The sequence below is a fragment of the Berghia stephanieae genome, chromosome 9 (assembly GCF_034508935.2).
Source record: "Berghia stephanieae isolate SIO BIC M18660-M18661 chromosome 9, UCSD_Bste_1.3, whole genome shotgun sequence".
In the NCBI taxonomy this organism is placed as follows: domain Eukaryota; kingdom Metazoa; phylum Mollusca; class Gastropoda; order Nudibranchia; family Aeolidiidae; genus Berghia; species Berghia stephanieae.
The window spans coordinates 41,836,028-41,851,704 of NC_088368.1; positions in this window are offsets into that span (position 1 = coordinate 41,836,028).

Genomic DNA, 15,677 nt, shown 5'->3' on the forward strand with positions numbered 1-15,677 from the left:
CAGTGAATGACATCATCAGTCGGATGGTGAAAAGGTTTGAACTGAGATATTGCCACGTTTAGTTAGAAGGTCAATTTTTATCAGTATTGAGTTCTTGTCATAAATGATTAAATCAACCCTTATTTTGTATATCTTCGGGAAATATTAAAGCTTAATTTCACTTCTAAATATTTTTTACCGCTAGTGAAGTTGAAAAAGTATTTGAGAAAAGTTGCTGGATACCTTTCCCATAATATATCCGACCATAACTTCATGAAAAGTCACCCGATTTACCTCAAATGAAGATTAAAAAGCTCTGGAGAGCATATTATTATAGAAAATGTAAAAAAAATGCAAATCGATAATTTTAACCTTCCGACTGACTATGTCATCCACTGACACATATATTAATTAAGTATTGTAACTTGTATAGGGAAATAATTCAAGTATACCATAATATATAAAATACAGATCACACTCGTAGACAAATGAACATATAAACCCCTAAATTACTATATATATATATATATATATATATATATATATATATATATATATATATATATATATATCAATGTTGATCACGAAAAGTGAGAAAGGAGGAACATTTTGACCAATTAGTTATGTCCCATTTTACAGCAATAACCCCATGCCTAAACAATTGAGATGATAAATTATCATTGATTCTTTAGCTAATATCTGGAGTGTTTCAAAATGTCCCCTATTTGTTCCACAAACATACCATTTATCCTTGCAAGTGTAGTTGATTGGGTGGAATGTATTTTTTATAAGGAACAATTTCTATCAGTGACTCCAAAATAACGGATTTCCGCGGATCCGAGGAAAACCATCAGTATTGATATATGCAATCAAAAATACGTTCTGAAGTTGCCCTTTCGGCCCATGAAAATAGGACACTGGTCTATTGCAAAGTGCATTTCATCTAATATAAATCAAACACAGTTGCCCAATAATACTTAGGTGGGCAGAAGAGTCAGATATACATGTTTATCATATTATTGTTTTCAAGGGCTTTATGGCGCTTGTGACATAAAGGCCATGTCACAGCCAAGAATAAGAAAGTAGATGTGTTTAAAAAATGTAAAGGTTTTTTGCGGCGCATGTGACACATTTAGGTTTTTCAGCGCCAGTAAAAAGTCAGAAAATGGAATAGTCAAAAAGTATAAATAGTTAAAAGCACATGTAAATGTGTAAGACAAAGCGGAATATTTCAAATAGGGAACAGGTGCAGATTCCTATTGAGATTACCTAAAATTCTCGCCTAGACATAAGCATAGGTCCCCATTAAGAAGAGCACAATCGAATTCCAATGATTACAAATCATATTCAAAACGGCTGACACGTCGCGGCTCTGGAATCTCTCGGTGGAAACCGATTGCTACAACACGCATAACACAAAAAACAACTCTTCCATGGTCAGGGTGGTAAAAGGATAGCCCCACGGCACTCACAATGGACAACTTTAAGATAGTTAGGTTCAAGTCAGAAGGAATGTCATTAACAAAGATAGAATTACTGTCCAACCTAAAGGCAAACATAGTCTGTCTACAAGAGGCGCAGATACCGTGGCACCAAACATACCTGGCAAGCACCTAGTCATACAACTTAGCAGCGATATTCACGTTAGTTCTATCTACGCCAAAGACAAATCAATTGTGACATACAGCCAGGACTAGACAGCAAGTGAGGTGGACATTCTCAGAATTGAAAGCAGACACTTCAATGTTATATATGTCTACAAACCTCAACCAAGTGGCCAGTTCCATCCACCACTAGTGAGAAACCAATGATTGTGATATGTGTCTTTAACAGCCACAGCACCAAAGAGGGATACAATGATAACAACTCAGACGGAGATATGTTGAGGAATGGGCTGACCCATATAAAGTGACACTCCTCCATGACGCAAAAGCCAAACCATCATTTTCAAGTTCTCGCTGGATAAGAGCTAAAACCCAGAATTGCATTTGTGTCTTCCAGACATCTACAAAACTTCCAGAAAGCTGTCGGCAAACCGATACCAAAATCACAGCACAGACCTATCACCATTGAGGTAGGACTAGTCAATAGACCCCGTGAGAGCAAAGCCCTACCCAGATTCAATTTTCGGAAGGCTAAGTGGGAAAAAGTCACATCAGACATAAATGACAGCATCTACACCATCGATCCATTTCCCAAAAACTACGACCAGTTCCAGAACTTTGTTTGGAGAATTGCCAAAAAAAAAACACACAACTAAAGGCGGCAGGAAATTATATATAAAATGCTTACAGCAAGACAACAAGAAACTTTATAAACATTATGTGGAGGCTTAGGAAACAGATCCAATTGCTGAAGAAGCTATCCAAATTGGTGAGACCTTAATGACTTCCTTTGCCGAAACAAAGTCAGAAAGATGGAAGGAAATGATAACTAGCACAAACATGACTCATAACAGCAAGAAAAAACTCAATAAAGAATATAACAAACAGACGAGGGTTGCAGCTGTGACACCAAACGATGTAGCAAATCAACTAATCAATGGAAAACCCACATACAGGGAAAAGAGCAAACTTAAAGAAATGAAAAGAGTAATAGAAAAGATTACCCAAGGAAGGGAACAGGAAGTAGATCCTTTCTGCATCGATGAATTGGAATCAGCTGTTGAATACTCCATGCACGGTAGAACAGCTGGTCTTGATGGCATCACAACAAAAAGGATAACGTATTTCGATCCCTCAACAAAAACATGGTTACTAACTCTTATCAACAACTGTGTTGAATCGTGCACACTACCAACGCTTTGGCGACAAGCAAGAGTGATAGCTCTACTTAAACCTGGAAAAGACTCAAATAGCAGCAAGAGCTACAGACCAATATCCCTCCTCTGCATACTGCACAAGTATATAAGCGCGTGATAATGACCAAGACTTCTCAACCAGTAGAAAAACATCTGTCACCTAACCAAGCTGGTTTCCGCCTTAAAGGATCATGCTGTGACCAACTCCTGAACTTGACACAATACATCAAAGATGATTATGAGAACAAATAAATTACAGCGGCTGTGTTTGTGGGCCTGACAGCTGCCTATGACACTGTAAATCACATTAAACTTCACCTTAAGGTTGCAAGGTTAACTCGTGACACAAAAGTAGTTTCAATAATACAATCCCTTATATCAAACCGTCGCTTTTTGGGGGATATGGATGGGGAGAAAAGCAGATAGAGATCACAAAATAATGGACTCACTCAAGGATCGGTACTTGTACCTATCCTTTTCAACATTTATACCAACGACCAACCTGAATTTGAGAACATTCGGAGGTTTCTATAATATGCTGATAATCTGTGTATTACATCCCGGGCCTCTTATTTCAAGACCATTGATGAGCGATTAAAAGACGCCCTGAAGACACTCTCTGAGTATTATTTAAAGAACTCACTAAATGCCAACCCAGGAAAAACTGAAGTATGTGCCTTCCATTTGAAAAACCAAGCCATCAGGAAACTGAACATTTCCTGGAATGGGAACATATTGAAGAACAACACACAGCCGTTTACTGCTTTCACTTTAGTTCGACAGGTAAATTTTGCCGGACGCTAGTTCATAACAGATGGCGAGTCACGGCCTGTGCCGAAAGGGAGACTTAACAGTTTTTCCTATTTTGATGATTTTTTTCTCAAGTTCAAAGTAGCGTAGTAAACATGCTATTAGATGTAGCAATAAGATATTTTAGAGTCATAACAAGTGGTTTACATATTTTTATTTTATATAATTTTAGTAGATCATTTCGGATTAGATTTTATAGGAAATAACCATAAAAATGGGTCAGAAATTTTAATTACTTCAAACGATATAATAAAAAATTACATAGTTATCTGAGTTTATACAAATAAATGAGAAATACTGCAATAATCATCAATATTCACAGAGTAGAAATATATAATCAAAGTCGTTTTGTAATGAAGCATTGTTGAGATATCCGCTCACCTGTACAGCAATATCCTTTTTTGACAGCAATAAAAAAAAATCGTGATCACCGAATTGTAGGGGTTTGTTGATCAAATGATCAAAACGAACTGGTTTTAGTAATGGCAATTGACAATTCTTAGGAAAAGATATGTAATATCTTTGACGTTTGTATAGATGTAAACTATATAATAATAATAATAATAATAATAATAATAATAATAATAATAATAATAATAATAATGATGACGATAATAATTACAATAATAATAAGGATAATAATAATAATAATAATAATAATAATAATAATAATAATAATAACAATAATAATAATAATAATAATGATAATAATAATAATGATGATGATGATGATGATGATGATGATGATGATGATGATGATGATGATGATGATGATGATGATGATGATCATCATTTTCATGAAAATAATATAGTGGCTATCACCTAAACGCCTGCTAATTTTGGAAAAACGCATTAATTTCTCTTTAAAATAGCTTTCGAAATGCCCGTTTAAAAAAATGGAATTCGCCTATAATATTTCCCTCTGACAGAAAGGAATTAAAAATAGAAAGAAAGAAAGAATAAAGAATTTTACTGAATCATTTGCGGCCAAAGAATTGACTCATCGCCTCCGAGAGTTTTATTTAACTTCCCAACGCCCCAAATTACTATCATTCATTCAATATAATTTACTCCTCCCCACTCCACGCTCTCCGGCACTGTCCTTCCATGTCCCTCAAACCGCTTTCTTTCCATGGAGCGTCCAATCAGCTTTTTACAATTGCCCATTTCCAATTGGCTGCTGAATAAGGACAATTCTAATTTCAATTGTCCACCACTCGGTCATCAGCAAAGTCAAGAAAGCTCCTCCTACTCAAATCACACATACCCACGAATATGATAGGCCTTGTAGACCAGTCACTGGTCTTTGATGTTACACAACCATCCGCCAGCTTTGATCACATCGCTTTTGATGATGTCACTCAATATCTATCTTCTTCTCTCAACCCCGTTGACTGTACCACGAGACAGCATAAAAGAATGTCGCGGTGAGGTGCGAATCGTGAAGATAGAATGACGTAGCTGTGTTAAAGTTATAGGTTCAAAGTTCAATTGTCAGAGAGAACTGATGAGATTAAACTGAGGTGGTAAAATGAAAATTAGTTCGTGGTAAAACGTTGCATAAATTAGTTTTATGTTATGTACACAAACACACACACACACACACACATACTCTCTCTCTCTCTCTCTCTCTCTCTCTCTCTCTCTCTCTCTCTCTCTCTCTCTCCAGTGCTGCGACAAAAAAAAAAGGACGCCGACCAGATAGCTAATACTATTTAAAATGGAAATTTGTTGAAAATGGTCTGCTTATTGAACAACCAAAGCATCGTGGATAACAGAAATGATCATTGTGAATCAGTTGAAACACGTGATATCGATGTAATACTAATACTAGTAATAATCATATAATATCAGTGTATTTATCTTACTCTTGATCACCACTGTAATAATAACAATATTATTATTGTTAATAATAATAATAATAATAATAATAATAATAATAATAATAATAATAATAATAATAATAATAATAATAATAATAATAATAATAATAGTAGTAGTAGTAGTAGTAAAAAATAAATAATATCCATTTTTTGACAATAAAAAATCGTGATAAACGCATTGAAAAGGACGGAAAGGGGGGGGGAGGATTAATGATCAGATAATCAAAATGAACTGTTATTTTAAAATAAATTGACAATCATAGGTAAAAATAAGTTATAAGTATTCCTCTGAACTTTGTATAGATCTTAACATATTTTTATACTTTTTATTAACATACGTAAAACCTCACGATTATTTTAAGGAACAGCATCAAATTAATCAACCAACGTTCTGTTTTCTTTTTTTTTCACCGGTGGAACTTCACTTGCTAATTCTGGAGCAGTTTGCATGAAATGTTTTTTAACCACATATCTCATTTGAGCCCTTTCACAGCTTATTCGGCAGAGTCCATTTGCATTGAGACAATGCTGGTTTTCAGTATGACCATTCATCTGAGTAAAGAAAAAAAAATCATTAGTTATTATTGATATTGATGATGATGATGGTGATGGTGATGTTGATGATGATGATGATAATAATAATAATAATAAGAAGAAGAATTGTAATAATAAGAGTTATAATAATATTATTGATTGTTAGTAATAATAGGATAGTGATCGCCTAGAGGCCTGCTAATAATAATAACGTAATAATTTTCTTTTAAAATATAGTTCTAAATGCCCGTTATTCAAAATGGAATCCGCCTATATACCCACTCTGAAATATTTTTAGCAAAAATAAGATAGAGAAAGAAGTTTACTGTAGCATTTGCGGCCAAAAAATTGATTTATCACCGGTCTGCGAGAGTCTTATTTGACACCTAGACAACGCCCAAATTACTTTCCATTCATTTCAAATTTACTCCACCTCTCCAGAAATTTCAACCCATGACATCCAAACTGCTTTCTATCCATGGAGTGCCAATCAGATGTTTACAATTACCAATTTCCAACTGGCTGCTGAAAAAGGACAATTATAATTTCAATCGTCCACCAGTCGTTCATCGGCAAAGTCAAATAAGCCCCTCCCACTCAAATCACATAATATCCCCTCGAATGCTCGGCATTGTAGCGCAGTCCACCGGGCTTTTGAGGTTACACAATCATCCGCCACCTTTGATTACATCGCTTTTTGATGATGTCATAATATATCTATCTACCCTCTTTTCTCACGCCCGTTGACTGTATCAACGGGCGATGTAGAAGAATATCGAGGGAAGGTGCGAATCGTGAAGACGGAATGGCAAATCGGTGTGAAAGTTATAGGTTCAAAGTTCAATGCAATAAAAATCGTTCCGTGCTAAAAATGTGCGTACATGAGTTTTATACACACACACACACACACACACACACACACACTCTCTCTCTCTCTCTCTCTCTCTCTCTCTCTCTCTCGTGTGTGTGTGTGTACTACTACTACTACTACTACTACTACTACTACTACTACTACTACTACTACTACTACTACTGCTGCTGCTGCTGCTACTACGATTACTACTATTACTGCGCTATCATCATCAACATCATCATCATCATCACCATAAAACAACAACAACAACAACAACAACAACAACAACAACAACAACGTTATCATCACCATTGGACTCGTGTTCTTATGTCTCTGGAGTTTGTCTGAATACGGGACTATTTTGTTAGCCAACAAAGAATTAGACAAGGTGTGTTTACACATTCATTGTGCAGAAACCTGTCATTACAAAACGGTGAAATAAATGCTATATTAAAAGTAGATTATTACTCTTGTATTTACTACCATGTGTTAGGGTAACAAAACTCAGATAACATCAATTTTAATTTTTTAAACAATTAAAAATATTTTTCAGGTTAATTTTAAATAGAAAAATATACATGTTTCAAGAAAGAATAAAGTATACTCACCTTTTCTTGATATCAATGAAAATAATTGCGTCTTGAAGATGAAAATGTGGCCGTTATATCCATATAAAATAGAAAAAAAAGGAAGAAGTGTATGGTCAGCAATTGCAGTGTAAAAATGAACGATTTTACGAAATCTGTCCTATAGCCTGACTGACAATGAAATCCAAGCGGTGCATTCTACCTGCAGGGATAAATATAGGCCAGTTTTCACGTTCTGGACATCTGTTATGACGTAACCACACGGTGGTCTCCCCGTCATCGACGGTGGGTCGTTCCCATTGGGGGTGAGGCGGTAGTAAACTAAAGTGAAAGATTTCTAGTGTAATAAACGGCTGTGAACACATTCCCCGTGTACCTCGGTGTCACCTTAGACCGCACATTGTCCTTCTCTCATCACACAAAAAAAAAAACAATAGCAAATGTGGTCACAAGAAACAATCTCCTAAGAAAACTGGCAAACACTATATGGGGAGCAGATCCAGAAACAGTCAGGACAACTGCACTAGCCCTTTACAATTCATCAGCCGAATACGCCTCACCAGTCTGGGCAAGATCTTGCAATGCCAAAAAGATTGACCGTGCACTACATAACACCTGCCGGATCATTACAGGGAACGTGAGACCGACTGCAGTTCCAGTCCTCCATCTACTGGCTGGCATTGCACCTCCCCACATTCGAAGAGCCACTGCTTCCAAAGCTCAGAAATATAAACATGAAATGGACCCCCACCCCTCCATGACCACAACCCAACGACAAGTAGACAAGTCGAAAAAAAGCCTCATGATGGAAGAAAGCATCAACCATGACCATGCAGCTGTATACAGACTTTCCACATGGGGGGAGTGGGACAATCATGCAAATAAAGCTGTTGAAGATCCGAGAGAATAACTTCCCTACGGAACTGAACTCCTCAGGAATTAATGGCTAACACTGAATAGAGCACGGGCAAAAGTTGGGAGAATAGCTGGAAGCATGAAAAAGTGGGGGCTGGCTGAGACTAGCGTGTGTACATGTGAATGCACAGAGCAGACGATGGAGCACATCCTTGGACAATGCCAGGATGGGCCAGGATGCACTGACTATGACCTAACAGGCTGCTCCACAGATGCTATGGAGTGGGTTCGGTGTTGGAGGGACAAACTATGATGATGATATTCAAAACAAAAAAAAATTAATAGGACATAGCAAAGTTGTACAGATAAAAAAATATTATCTCCCAAAATTATAACTAAAGTATTCATTCGACTGTTCCCCTCCCAACCAAGGAGCACACGATCAGTGTATTATTTTTGTGATCACCTAAAAGTCTGTTCCAGACACAAGCACTGGACCGCACTAAGAGGAATACGCTCAAATGTTTACAAAACATTATAAAACAAAATATGTAACAGCACATAACTGGTATTTGATTTACAAGCGAAAAAATATCATCTCCCAAAACTAGAGCTATCTATACATATGACTGTTTCCATTCCGGTGAAGATCTACGCCCCGGGCTAGGAAAAAAACCAAGTAATTTAATTCCAATACAAAGACAGAAAGCAACTCAGAAAACAGATGTAGGGGTATAGAAGATACAGTAGGTGACCTCCCTGCCAATTATGGGAGGTGCTAAGCATTTTTAAATCCCGCTTTTAACCAATCAGAGACCAGCCTGGTGCTATATAAGCGTCATATAGGAAATTGTAAGTTGTGTCCAGCTCAACAGAATACCGTTTTCCAGCGTTAATGTTTTATATCATTTTAATTGTGGTGTTCCTTATTTGTGGATGTCAGGAGAAAGGATGAATGGATAAGTAGAGTTGTATCATTCTTATTTGTGTTATACATGTAATTTAGTTCAGCAATAAATGTATCGTGTTTGTAAACCTCGATCATCATTTATTTGATCATTACAATTGTCTGGCCGTGAAGCACGGACTTTGTCCTTCCTTTCTTCCCTCTGATCAGGCTAGGTCTAGTGAAGTAGCCTGATCTTCCTCTCCGAGGGAACTTAACTACAAGTTCACTCCTTCTATCCTCCTAGTCTTTTCTTTTCTGTTCTGTTGGTAACGTTTCGAGCTATCCGTCTCTACCGACTCTCCTGAAGTATCCCCCAGAATCGTCACAACGTTATCTGTGAAATAGGCAGAGCACAAACATTTATCGCGATAACGCGATCTTAGATTTATATTTACATATAACAGACATGAGTTGCAAAAAAAAAATATAAGAAGGATAGAAAAAAAAGCAACAACAGCAACGAAAGAAATGTGACCCACCAAAAAGATATTCTGTCGAGATGAATCGGGACCCTACAAGTGAATGAGCAATTGAAGGGGAAAGAAATACCAACTGTCAGATTTTTTACAAAGTAAGAAATTCTATTCAATCTCCATCATAGTGAATAGATATAAACTCCAAAGTTTCATATTTCAACTGTTATTAGAATTTCCAACTCCTAGGTCATCCCGCATAATACCGCTTCAAGTGATACAAATACGAACGTGCAAGAGATATGGCTATAGGAAATGTAATGCTTTACCTACTTGGCTTCCACTAAACCATGCCATCACATGAAAATCGCAAGTTGAAAGTCAATAGACCGTATATGACGTTATATTATTTGCATAAATCAGAACATTTGGGCACTACTTAACTCAAGGCCAGGGCAAAAAGTATAGGTGCATTATACTCAAGTGTTTGGTAAACTAGTAAAGTGGTAAAATGTTAAAACTTATATCAATCAAAACCTGAATAAATTATTCTTCAGATATGACACAAAAAACCCCAACCATTTGATGAAATGATTACATAGCTCTGTGAAACGATATGGTTGGACAAGTAGGTTGACTTTGACTCGAGGCCAAAATCCAAACATGCCTTCCCATTAACCAGTACTTCAGAAAGACGCTTATTAAATAATTTGGGCTGAAATCTCGTCCTTCAAATATCGATCGATTTAAATGATACTCATCTTACGATAGATTTCAAAATGTTCCTTTTCTACTAATGGCATCATACCTCAGCTACCAATGGGAGCACAGTGCTAACCAGTATATAAATCGAAACTGAAATAAATTCTGTGCCTTTGGCAAAAAAAATAACGTGTGATGAAATATTACATAGTTATGAAGTTATTAAAAAATGAAATGTGTCAATTAAAAAACACACTGATTATCTGTCCCAGCTACTTTCTCCTTCCCAGTCTCCGTGGTCCTTACAAAAAAAGGGAGCGGACTGTTCGATAGTTCTATTTGTGTGCGATTAAAATCGATATTGTCTTTTATTCTTTGTGATAAGCCATAACAATTAAGTCTGATATTTGCTTTTTTCATTTTTCTATTGCAAATGGCTACTGGATTGTGACCAAAGTAAACCCGTTGCATGTATAAGGGTGCTTCAAAATCAGCTGAGGTTGCTCACGCCGCCATTATCTTTCCCAGCAGCATGGTGCAAAGGGACATCAATCTAAATTTGTTCTACGCTCTTTAATGAGAATAAAAGCTCTCAGTTGTCAATCAAAGTATAAAGGTTATATCTTTTCTGATTGATCTACTTTATAGAAAACAAATCATAAATATGGCTGCTTAAAAACAATAACAAGAGCTGAATGGCGTCTAGTTCGTCCTTTTTATAATCTTGAAAATAGTTGAAAGGAGAGAGAGAGAGAGAGAGAGAGAAAGAGAGAGAGAGAGAGAGAGGGAGAGAGAGAGAGAAAGAAAGAGAGAGAGGGAGAGAGAGGGAGAGAGAGGAGTCAATATTTAAGTGACATGACCATACCTGAGTGTGCCACCATGGACGTCACCAAGATTATTTAGTCCACTTTAGTAAAAGTAATACTACAACTACTTTATTAAAATCAAAAGAATACCATTCTTGTGCAAATATTTGGTGAAGTCATAACCGAACAAATCAAATAATTCGATAAAGTAAAAGGACAGGGAAAAACAGCAGCTGCTGGAGACATTGCTTACCTTGACGATGAACCAAAACCTCGACTAAAAGATTAGTGATATTTATATATTTTCTATACTAAAGGAAAATTTATATATATATATATATATATATATATATATATATATATATATATATATATATATATATATATATTATATATATATATATATATATTATATTATATATACATTGAGATTTTAAATATAGCAATATCTGCTAAACGTGTTTTACAAAGTGTCCTAGAGCAACAACTACAGGTAACATGTAGGACAAAACATGACGCCTATTACGCTATATTACATTTTTTCGTGTGTAGCAAAAAACTCAGAGGTCTTATTTCTCATCATTTTAATTTCAAATTCATTTTAGGGGTCGTATTCATCCCGTCATAAAACCGTTTTGAGATGGTAGGGAACACATTGTCAAGAATTGGAAACTAAGGGGAAATTTATCTGTTTCATTGAAGCCATGAGATGTCATTTCTTAACTTAGACGTTAGTTCCTCTCGTGTCAATTGACACATTCGGCCGCCCAGATTCCCCGTTCCTCCCTGTCCTGTGCTGCCATGTGTCCCTCGTCCCAAGTCAGCACACCGGTTTTCAGGACTTTGTGGACAGTTACTTCCCAAGTCGTCTTTTGTCGTCCCCATTTTCGTCCTTTGTTATCCTTCTTCTATTCATTTTTTTGGGAGGGGAGCGGGGGGGGGGGGGGGGGGGAGTGGTCTTCTCTCATGCGGAGGACGCGTCCTGGCCAGATGAGACGGCGTTGTTGGTTGATGATCGTAACGTCCCGTATTCCAGTTCTTTATGGAATTTTAGTATTTGTTACATAGTCTAAGTAGCTGACATTGATTTTTTTTCGTAAGCATCTATGTTGGAATGCGTTGAGACGTTTCTTGTTGTTGAAGTATTTGTTTTTATCCATGTATCGCTTCTGCTTTAGAGGGTTGATAAACATGTTGAGTTTGGTTTTTAGAACGACAGTCCTTTATTTCATTACTTTGCATAATTTTCAAAATGCTGCATTTGCTTTTCCAACTCTGATATGTTTTTTGTGTGTGATTATGCCACTATCGCGTATACTTTTACTTCCTGTAAAGTGTGTTTGGTTTTGTTTTGTGCAGCTATGTGGTCTTGCTTCTGGATCTGAAGGTCTTGGGTTCGAGCTTCGCTCAGGGCATAGCGTGTCCTTGAAAAAGTTTCTTTACTCACATTCTCTCACTTTACATACGTATAAACTGAGTACGTGGCCGTTAACAGCGTTGTCTATCTCGGAAAAAAAAGTAATATGCGCCTAGGAGGCTTCAAGCCATTTCTACATGTCACGTGTTGCTATTGGTCAGGCATGTTTAGTGGCTATTATGCTATATAACATCTCACGATTATCTCCCGACACAATTATTTCTGGCATCATCCAGCTTGTTGTCATTGTTTAATATTTCCTTGTATCTTACAGTGATAAGGACACTGTCCGAAGATAGGGAAGTCAAATACTAGGGATGCCGGGACTTATTTTTGCAAGATACTTGGTCACTGTCCATTGTGCACTTGAGAGGGTTTTTGCCATTTCCCTTCTCTATTGTTTTTAAAGCCAGCCTCTTCAAATCTTTTCACGCAGGAAATTTTAGTTTGTGTGCGCGCGCGCGTGTGTGTGTGTATGTGGAGGGGGTGGATTTGAGATAGGCCCTATTTGTAAGGACGCGGTCCAGCGTAACCCCCAGGGGTCCACACCTTACTCTGACTATTGAGTCCCCAGTCGTCCACGTATCCTAGTCCTAGGGAGGAAGTGTTCGTTTTGCCGCCAATGTAGACATTAAACAAATATGGAGCAAGAACATATCCATGAGGGACTCCATTCCTCAGTTTCCTGACTTTGCTCGTGTTGTCACACAGAGCGACTGGAGTTGTCTCTCCCCTAGGATTAAAGATAACAGTTTTAAGGTCTATTTGTACCTTATGATTTTTGCATGTTTCAGTATTAAATCATCGCACCAGTCAGTATCATGTGCCGCCGATACGCCTATTAATTCAACACCAATTTGCTGTTTCCGTTCAAGCCGTGCGATTCAATGTGGTCTGTAAGGCCAATGACCTGCTCCTTTGTGACCTACCATAATTGAAGCCCGCCTGCTCGGTGACAGTGCTGCGTCTAGGACCGGCTCAATCGGTTCAATGGCATTCATTCCAAAAGTGTGTAAAAGCCGTTCAAAAAGTGATATGGGTATGTAACTGTCAGCCCACTTCGCCAGTTTCCCTGGCTTGAGGATGGCAACTATCTCAGCGTGCTTTCACACTTTCATTTTTGCAAGGACGTCGAACATTGCCCCTGCCAACCAGACTCGTGCACTGGAGCCCAGATGCGTCACCACATCGGTCAATATGTCATCTATCCTGCAGCTATCCATTTCTTAACATTGCAAATTGTTGTATCCACTTCTCGGGGACTAAACGGACACTTCCTCCGACGATAGCGAGTCCCAAATCGTACAGTGTGCCTTGTGCACACAGCGCTCGAAGGACAGATTCTGAACCTGTTTCTTACGCTGCTTTATATTCTTGACAATTGTGTCTGCCTCACAGCCCTTGCAGCCCTTGCAACATGCTGGTTGGGATCCAATATTTTTTATCAGTTGCCAAGCGCGGCGGATAGAATGGGTAAAGTCAAGACTGTCCCCCGTTGCGTCAGTCCTTCTGTAAGAGACTGAAGCCGTCTATCGATCTGTTTATACTTCTTGTACAGCTTTTCCGACTCTTCGTCCAGAAAGGGGTATATAATGTTGGCTTGCCCCCTGGAATAGAGCTGTGCGCGCTCTTAACCAGCAGTCTACGAAATCTGGTTATGTTCTCAGACTTGGGAGGAATAGCAAGGCAGATCTGCTCAATATAAGAAGTAAATTCCTCCCAATTAACCTGAAAATCCACCTGCAGAGTAGGAAAAACTGCACTCTCGGGATTATCACCTCAGCTATGGAAAGTACAGATCTGTGCTGGCTATGCGGGAACTCGACAATTGTCCAATTAACCCGTCACAGTTCCCCATTTGCTCCTTTTGTCACGAGGATGAGATCGGAAGTATATTCATTCTAATGTCGGGTGCACCTGAATGTACCCTTGGCTGTATCATCTACCTGCCTTGTTGCAGTCTTGGTCGCCCCACTGGTGGTGGTAGCTATTAAAGTCTCCCAGATAAATGGAAGGATGGCTCAAGACCGGCACCGGCGGTGAAGTCCAAGTCACTCTATTTGGTTTGAATATGTTGTGCAGAAACAACCCACCTGTGTCCACGGAAAAAATATTCACCTCTTTGCTATCCGTAACGTTATCTTTATCCTTACCTTCGAAGGCCCTTTAGCATAAACACTAACACCTCCTTTGAGCCACAAAGTGTTTCTCGTTGGACCACTGTATAGCCTGGGATCTAGAATCGAGATCGTGTGCGCCTGGATAAAGATGGGTCTCCTGTAATAGGAAAATTACAACACTATGGACAGCCAGCAGCTTTGATAAGAGTTCATGTTTTTTGCCATACTCTGTCTCTTGATATTGCGTCCGGATGCTGGCCCCGATATCGCATTTTCCAGATAAAGTTGAGTGGAACGCTCGCGAGTTATCGTGAAGTATTTGGCTAGACTTCTTCTTTTAGACATATAAAAACTACTTTAAAACATCTGTGATAAAATTCGACATTTTACATTGTAAAAAATGTGAACAAGTTGCGCACTACAAAATATGACATGAATTAATAGTGATTATGAGTTAACGACTTACTTGTTAGGGAATAAAAACAATTCGCTTTAACTGCCATAAAATTACAGCTTATGTAGTTTGCCTTAAATTTTGAATTTATCATTTATTGCTAATTATCTACATCCTGTCGAAATTACTGATATGCAATCTCTAGTTTTAGTTCTAGTTTTAAATAACTGAAATAATGATTATAATATACTCAATATTGTTATAATAACAATGAATGCTGTTTATATAGCTTTGAAAAGTTCTATATATGCACGAACGTTTCACAGAACATTTAAAAGGCTTTTAAAACATATACGCATTTAAACTATAAGATACGATACTACACTCTAGTAAAGCTTCGACAATAAATCTACTTGTATCTATCGATAAGCCACTAAAGAGAACGGCTATGGAATTGGAATTTCACAATCAACCCCAAGATGATGATTATTGAAATACGACGGAGAGACCTCCAGTGTGGAACGACGTGATAGGAAAAGGATCCAGGACAACTTTGATATGGATATCATCAAAAT